Below are 8,784 nucleotides of genomic sequence, written 5' to 3'. Positions count from 1 at the left end.
ATAAGGGTATAACAGACTTAATTTGTGTATTTTGAAGATTTCTGTGGCTGCATTGTAGTGTATTGGAAAGTGGTAAGGGAAGAATAAAGGCACCAGCAATCAGTTGGCTGTTGCAGAAATCCAGGAACTGGACTTAGGGTGGTGGTAAAAGAACCATGTAAAAGTAGACGTACTAGGAGTATCATTTTGGAGGTGCATTGACTGGACATGCTAATAGATTTATAGGGAAAAAAAGAAAATACCTAGATTTTTGTCTGGAGAATTCCTTTGGGGAGAGAGGGGACCAGTTGACCGGAGAACAGACAGACTGTCAGGGAGCCCAGGGGTGTGAATATAGAGAAATGGCTGTGTGTAGGGACTAGAACAGACCTGGGACATTTCAGATATTGCCAGCTTGAAAAGGTCAGAATCTTCCCTATGCTGTGACGCTATGTCTACAGAATGAAGCCATCACTCCAGGGAGAAGAGCGAGGAAAAGTCCATTGAGCTCAAAATGGGTACATTTTCTGTCATCAGGCAAATGGAGCCTTGACACAGAAGCTGAGTTGTAGAAAACTCAGTTGACATCTTTTTAATTGCCACGCGGAGTCTGTACTTTGAGGAACTTGTTCCTGCTGAGCCCTATTTATCGAAGTCTTCCTGTGTGCCGTGTAGGATGATAGCATATTTGCATAAGTTATCTCACTTAATCCTTACAAAAAGCAGCACAAGGTTGTTTCCATTTCTTCTATGAGACTCCTGAGTCTCCGAGGGGTTATATTATTTGCCCAAAATCTCAGTTTGAAGTGAGAGGGCCAAAATTACAACCCAGGCAGGACTGAATCAAAGTCTGTGGACTTCTTCCCTGTGCAAAACCTCCACATATGCTCCCTCATCATGCTGCCTCTTCTTGCGGAGTTGACTCATCTGGAATTAGTGGGAGGTGTTTACTTCCTCCCCTACTACCACAGGGGCTAAAGAACACTGTATTACTAACAGCTGGCTGCTTTCTGTTAAGCAATCACCCTCTTTTCCTGTAGAAAAGAGAAGGATAATCTTGTTTTTCCCCTCTCAGGGATTTATAACTTATAGCAACACAGCTACTGGTGTAAGTCACTCTCCCTCCCTCTTCTCCTCCCCCATGTTTATTCTCAGATGACAATCTTGTTTTTTAGTTGACTGAAAAAAATCAGAAGAAAAATTCCACGGGCACCCATCACCACATCTACCTCCCCACATGCACTTGAACCCAACATTCTCTTTTACTTTTGAGAGGAGATGTTTGGTTTAAGGAGAGAAAAGGTATTGTATAGCCTCTGAGCTTGGGAGAGTAAATGGACTAAGGACGTTTTGTGTGTGTGTGTGTGTGTGTGTGTGTGTGTGTGTGTGTGTGTGTGTTGGTATATTTATGTGTGTCTGTGTGGTGTGCCATGTGATATGTGTGGGGTGTGGGTGTGGGAGGATCATTGGACGTTTGTGTGCAGTGTATGGTATGTATGTGTGTTTATATGTAGCACGCGGCACAAATATGGGGTGTAGTGTGTGTGTGTGTGTGTGTGTGTGTGTGTGTGTGTGGTGTTGTGAGGAGTTAAGACTTGTTGACTCTGAGGTACCAGAAAAATTGAATGGGGAAAGAAGGAGGGTGAGATCATAGAGCAGATGCAGTTATGGGTAGTGGCAAGGTTTCCAGGGAATGATGGTGGAAATGAGAGACTGAGAAGCAAAAGGGTCCATATTTCTTTGAGGAGAGGAGGTAAAGGAACCGAGAGGAGGGCATATTGTGTAAATACAGGAATCACCAAGAATCATGACACTCTAACAGGAGCTAAAATCTGCAGCGAAGGAGGAAAAGTGATCTAGGATCAGTAGAGATTGTTCTAAGGAGGAAAGGTGCCTGGTATGGAGAGCGTTAAGGGTGAAGACGGTATGGTTTGGAAGTGAACGTGTGGAGTGGAGAGAGTATAGGGGGACGCAGTCCCTTCACAGCCATGTCTTTGGGGTTTTCCTTTAGGACGTCTTCCCAGTTTGGGGGACGAGACCTCAGGTATTTGCGGTTTCTATGAAAATATAAAGAAACATGGTGTTTTCTGTATCCCCATCATATAGAAACATCTATATCAGATTTGATGTAAAGAGAGATGAACTGAGAAAAAAAAAATTGACAAAAATTCTCAAACCTTAACAGTGTTTCTGGCCTTAGTGGTGTTTTAATTTTTTAATTAAAAAAATATATAAAATACACATTTGGGGTATTTTCCAAATTTCCAATAAGAAACATGTATTACTTTTTAATCAGATAGCAAGCCAGAGCACATGTTGCTTAACTAATCACTGAGGCTTGATTTTGAAGTATTCCTGTTTATCTTCTTAAGCAAATGCAAGCCATCCAGAGATGTGTGTGATTCACTTTGCTGCGTTGTGCAAATCCCCTTGTAGTCTTTCTAGGCACCCACTTCCCCATGTTTTTCTCCATTATTTTCATGCTAAGCTACCTCAGTGCAATTAGACTTTCTGGAGAGCTGCCAGAGGGCCACCGTGCTGTCCTGTCCTGTGGCATTGGTGCTTAGATGCTTTCAGGCTGACAAAATCCCAAGGCCATTATCAAGTTCTATCCAGAGCTGCTAACTTGTAACACCTTCTAATCCACTTTGATGACAGGCATTTTGACCTCCTTCACCTTGGCTCCATAATCACCACCGGATAAAATATATTGAAAGTTTAATTGAGCTCTAATCATAATTAACAAACATCCAACAAGGTCTGGTCTCTGCATTTTAAGCTGAGGGACATAGTGATTTGGCAATTAAATCTGCAATTAAATAAAGATATTAAGTTAATACATACCATGAATATACAGTGTTTTATAATTAAAATAATTTTTAAAATACACTTTCTCATTCTACCATGAAACTAATTGGAAACTATTCACCTTCATTAGAACATAGATTTAAAAATGAATACTGACTCTTGTTTTCCTACTCATTAACTTAAACAAAAACAAAAATATTCAGTATGCATAGCACATACTATCCGGTAATTAAAATTGTCAGCTACCAGTGGGAAAAACTTGTCCTTTCTCCTTGTAGCCTTCACCTGCTCTAAAATATTGTGCAATCTGAAGCCTGTGAAACCTACCAACATGTCAACTAGATTGTGTCCAATGCAAGGAATTTAACATTTAAATGGTGTGTTCATTTCTCCACTTGTATTCTACAAACAAAGCCTTATTTGTTTCAAAAAAATTATGTGTTTGAACCTATTATCTACTTTAAATTTGCTTTTCTGCCTAAAAATAAGGTGATGTTTTTATGAAAGAATGAAAGTGTTATGATACAGCCAGAAAGGATAATATGTATAAACCTTTCTTCAGAAAAACATCAACTTCTTCCCTTTGGATGGTATATAGTTTGCTGGCTTTGATGCAGTTAACGGAGGAAGTCCAAGTTACAACTGTGAAAGGAAAATCAAAATGGAGTCAGAATTGCTAAAAGAGTTCTCAGAAATGCAGCTGGGAGGCTACTGAGAAAGTGTGTGTCAGCTGAAATAAACACACAACCTGAGAGCTGTGAGTTTCAGTTTTATCTGGGGACCTTACTGAGGACTATATCCTGGGAGACAGCCTTTCAGCTCTGAGGGACTGCTCGAAAGAATTAGGGGGAGAGGCCAGTGTGGATAGATAGATAGATAGATATGAGAAACAGGTATCTCAGTCAATAATTTTGGTATTTTTCTATGTAAGAGAAGATGCAAAATCTGTGTTCATAAATTTTTTTTCTGTAATATATATATATACATATATATATATATAGCCTGTTTTTACTATTTTCCCAGAGCACAGAGTGCCTCATCCTGTTCTTCTTTCTGAATTCCTTTCAAGGTGTACTATAGGTCAGCAACTACAGTGGCTAATGATTGGATACTTGTAGAACTGGATGGTGGACAACATTCTTTGGTTTATAAGTCCCCATTTTTGGTTATAAATTTGACCAAGGTTTGGGAAGCATGTCATGATCAATTTGTCCCATGCTGCTAAGAAGGTTCCTTCCTAGGTCATGGGAGGATTTTGTCGATAAGCCACTCAATGCGCTATTACTGCACCAGAGCTGGTTAATTGTAGCCGTAAAAGTCTCTGGACCACCTGTCTTACTAGTCTGTTCTGGTCCAGGAAATGATTCTCCCTTGTTGCTTCTTCCCATATCTAGAGTTACACTATTACCGTCATTTTTAATCTTATATAGAGCTATATATTTGATCAACCATCTCAAGTCACTTAGTCTTCATTATTTTTGTTGTGGTTCAGTCACACATTGGGCAATACAAGAAACAACAATCTTGTAAAATAGGCAGAATACAAGTAATATAGCTAAAAGCATTAATAAGATCACAAGTACATATTTAAGCCAAAAATTTCCAGCACCATGCCAGTTCTTTAAAAGATCTCCAAGATTAGGGAGTGGATCATTAAAGGCAGAAATCTGATTTTTTTCATGTTGGTCATTAAACGTGTTATATTAAAGGATTTATCTGGTATAAAGACAACCTTCAGTTTCAATTATGGTACAAGTGCCTCCTTGAGATATCGTAAAGATACCATGGGGAAAGGTTTACTTAGATCTGGAAAACAAAGATTAAAAGCCAGTAATATTTCAGAAAAAAAAGTTATAAAAATTATTGTTCAGCTCTATGTACTAATTTTTGGTCTTAATTTTCCATTTACAGTTTTATGAAGCCATCAGGGTTTCCACTAGAATTATTTAATTTCTTACCCAGTTCAGTAGTATCATCTGAAAGCTATCAGAAACCCATACTTGTCAAAAAGTCCTTTCTATGAATATTGTTCAAGATGAAGCATTTTTGTAAAATCATCAGAGTAAAATAATAACTGTCTATAAATGACAAAGACAAAACAACATGGTTAAAGACCTGATTACAAAGTAATTGTTAAAGAAATTTGGTTAATTTTGTGACATATGATATTTACAAATAATCGCTAAAATTATGACTGATAACATTATATACCAGGACATATTTGAATTTTAGAAATTTTATATAATTTCTAGAACATTTATATTAATAACATTTATCCATATAGTACAACCTTGGAAGGTTTATCATCACTCATTTGACAGTGCTTCCCATGTAATTTAACATACCAAAAGGCCTAATTAGTTTAATATCTCTGTTTGGGGTTTTTCAGGGGCCTTCTGAAATGTCCCAAAGTTAGGTAGAGATCAAAAGACCTCCATTTAAAATCCGATTTGGGAAAGTTTGTCAAAGATATCAAAAGGTTTTAAAACACTTGGTCAAATAGGATGATAGGTCACTGTGAAACAATACTTATTCACTTAACCAAAGTAAAAATAAGATATTTCAAAGGCAAATACAAAAAGTTACAAGAGATCACTTACAGAGTAAAGAAATTTTACAATCTGCTATTAAAAGCAGATTAATAGTCCAAGAAGACATTATCTTCTTAAAAGGGAGAGAAAACCGAATTCTAATTTTGTAACAGCTCACTTTTTATACTAAAATGTACTTCTCAATTAAATTTATTCTAATCTTAGCCAATTCTGACCATGCACAAAACCCTTTTCTCAAGGTTTCTCTTCTACAAACCCTATATAACTTCTGCTTTTACCTTCAGGATTTGTCCCACGCTTTCCTTTTTTTTCTCTCTCTCTTTTTTAACCTCTCTTTAGGACAAAATTACTTTCTTTTCCCTTAACAAAGTGCATAATCAGTATTAAAAGTGTGAATAGGCTGACTTAGAGCTTAATACAAATCAAAGCAAACTGAACATATAATTGAAGTCTTCCATGATATTCTATCAGCTTCTGCTTATTCTGTAGTCTACTCATTTAGGAGGAATATATTGCATGAACAGATACACTGGAGTCTGAGGATGAGGTATTTAACAGCAGAACAACAATATTGAAGAAACACTAAATTTAGTCACAGTGGTAGACCCATTTTCAGAAACTTGGCCCAAAAGAAGCTTAAAATGTCTCCTATACCACCAGTTGGCAGAACCAAGCTTTTGGAAAGAAAACGCAGACAGCAAAGCAGAGAGAGTGAAAGAGCAAACACTGACACGGAAGAGAGTGCTCAAATTAGAAGCACTTTCCATTCTTCTCCCTTGTTCTTCAATAGTTTGGCTATCAGTGCTTTATTATTTGACATCTAGATATTCATGGCTTTTGGTCTTCATTTCAAACTACATGCGTTACATAAGCCTTTTCTGCCTTGCTTAATGATTTTTTTCCCTTGAATTATGCCTTGTCAGATGTTGCAATCATAGACACAGGCTTTCACATTGTATAACTTTGTTCTTCCTTTTGCTTTCCATCATCATGAATTGTCTCTTGCATTCAGTTTTTAATTGAATTTTGACTTTTGCTCTAATTTGAAAGTCTTTTAATAAGTGAGTGTAGTGTATTTCCATTGATTGCTATTATAGATATGTTGGGTGATGTTTCTACTATATTTTTATGATATTGCATTTAGATAGCTTTAAAAAACATTTTTGGTACAAAACTACTCAGTTATAATTTGTTTTGTGTGTTGTTTTCTATTTATTTATATTATTCTCCTTTACTTCTCACATTTAGTCTTAGAAAACGATTATAGAACAATATTATAAACATGAAACAGTTTACTGAGGCAGAAATCATACATTGAGTTTATTCTAAAATAATAACCGGGTCTTGCAATATAATTAAACACTAAGTAAGAATATTAAAGCCTGGGGCTTCCCTGGTGGCACAGTGGTTGAGAGTCCGCCTGCTGATGCAGGGGACACAGGTTCGTGCCCCCGTCCGGGAAGATCCCACATGCCGCAGAGCGGCTGGGCCCGAGAGCCATGGCCGCTGAGCCTGCGCGTCCGGAGCCTGTGCTCTGCAACGGGAGAGGCCACAACAGTGAGAGGCCCATGTACTGAAAAAAAAAAAAGAATATTAAAGCCTGAAATCTAATCAAGGTTATACAATTTAACCTCATTCATTTAAATTTACCTAAGATAATCCTTACTTAAGAAACAAATAGCAGATTAGAGATCAATGCATATACATATGGTAAACATTTGTAATTGTTTTTAGGCAGGATTTAGTAAGATGACAGTGTATATCTATAACCATTTGAAAAATATTTTTGTCTAAAATAGTCTTCTTCATCTTGAAATATATATTATATGTATATACACCTATGTATATATTATGATAATTTGGGGATAACTGGTAGTTGCCCATTGAGGTAGGCAGACTGATGGCCCCCAAATATGTCCATGTTCTAATTCCTGGATCCCGTGAATATGTCATGTTACATGCAAAGGGGAATTAATGTTATAGGTGGAATTAAAGTTGCTAGTCAGTTAACTCTGGAGAGATTATCCTAGATTATCCCTTGAGCCCAATGAAATCGTTAAGTGTCCTTGAAAGATGAAAGACAGAGGCAGAAGAGAAAGTGTCAGAGTTGATGCAATGTGAGAAAGACATGAATGGCCATTGCTGGCTTTGAGATGAAACAGCATAAGTCAAGGAATGCTGGCAGGCTCTAGAAGCTAGAAAGAGCAAGAAAATATATTCTCCCCCAAAGCCTCCAGAAACATACACAGTCCCACCTACACATTTATTTTAGCCCCAGTGAGACTAATTTCAGACTTCTGACCTCCAGAACTCTGAAATAATAAATTTGTATTGCTTTAAGCCGCTAAGTTTAGGTGATTTACTATAGCAGCCAAAGGAAACCAATACATCCATTTTTGTAATAAATATGTGTTTGTGTGTGTTTGTGTGTATTTACTTCAGGGTCACTTATAAACTCAATGAAACTTTTGGAGTTTATCTTAAAAGGTGAGTACACACATTCCCAAACTGGAACACTATATTTGCATTATTCCCAGTACTCTTGAGCTCAAAAATCCTTTGAGGCTCAGTACATCTGAAGTGATATAAAAATATTTCACTGTAAACACAGCTCTATAGGTAATATTTTTAAACCAACCATACCATATTCTATACTACATGCTCTTCCTAAATAAATGTGAATTTTCATAAAAATTTGCTAAGTATCCAAACCACAATTTCCAGACTAGACAATTTAAACTACTACATTTTATTGAGAAAAAAATTAATGCACACTGAAAAGAAAGGTGTTTGATGTTCTACTGACTTCCAACATGCCTTTTGTTAGTCTATCACAGATATTGCTAAACCACGGGATCAAATAGAGATGAACACATTGATTTTTTAATTGCCAATTTTTTTCTTCTGTAGGATACCCTGAAATAAAATCTCATCAACAGCTGCATGGATTCTTTCCTGTGTTGAACAGACTGAGTGAATAGAAGTGACTTTAAATAAAGTCTAGTTATTTATAGGGAAGCAGATAAAAGACTTATGCTCCAGTGGTATGCATTGGGTTAAGGTATGAACATTTGAAATGGTAATAGACTAAAGTTGTGTGCTAACTTTTTATATCTTTTTATGCTATCTTACTGAGAACCCATAAACCAGGCATTAAATATCTAAAACTAGACATCAAAAACATTTTAGACATTCTAAACTACAGTAAGTGTCATCTTTTTTATCACTCATAGCAACACAATTTAAATAATTCTGGAGTGGAAACAGGCACCCATGACAAATTTTAGCTTTGCTTAAAACCCTTTGCCTATCTTTAAATGAATATTTTAGTACCTTTCTTACAGTTTGTTTCATTATCTTAAGTATGAAAAGAGGGAGAAAGAAAGAAGATGATGCCAGAGCCCAGAAACCAGGACCACCTGGTGAAAGTCTATCTGATGACTTC

This window comes from Globicephala melas, chromosome 7 (assembly GCF_963455315.2).
Source record: "Globicephala melas chromosome 7, mGloMel1.2, whole genome shotgun sequence".
Classification (NCBI taxonomy): domain Eukaryota; kingdom Metazoa; phylum Chordata; class Mammalia; order Artiodactyla; family Delphinidae; genus Globicephala; species Globicephala melas.
The sequence above is the reverse complement of the archived record's forward strand: the minus strand, read 5'-3'. Positions refer to the sequence as shown.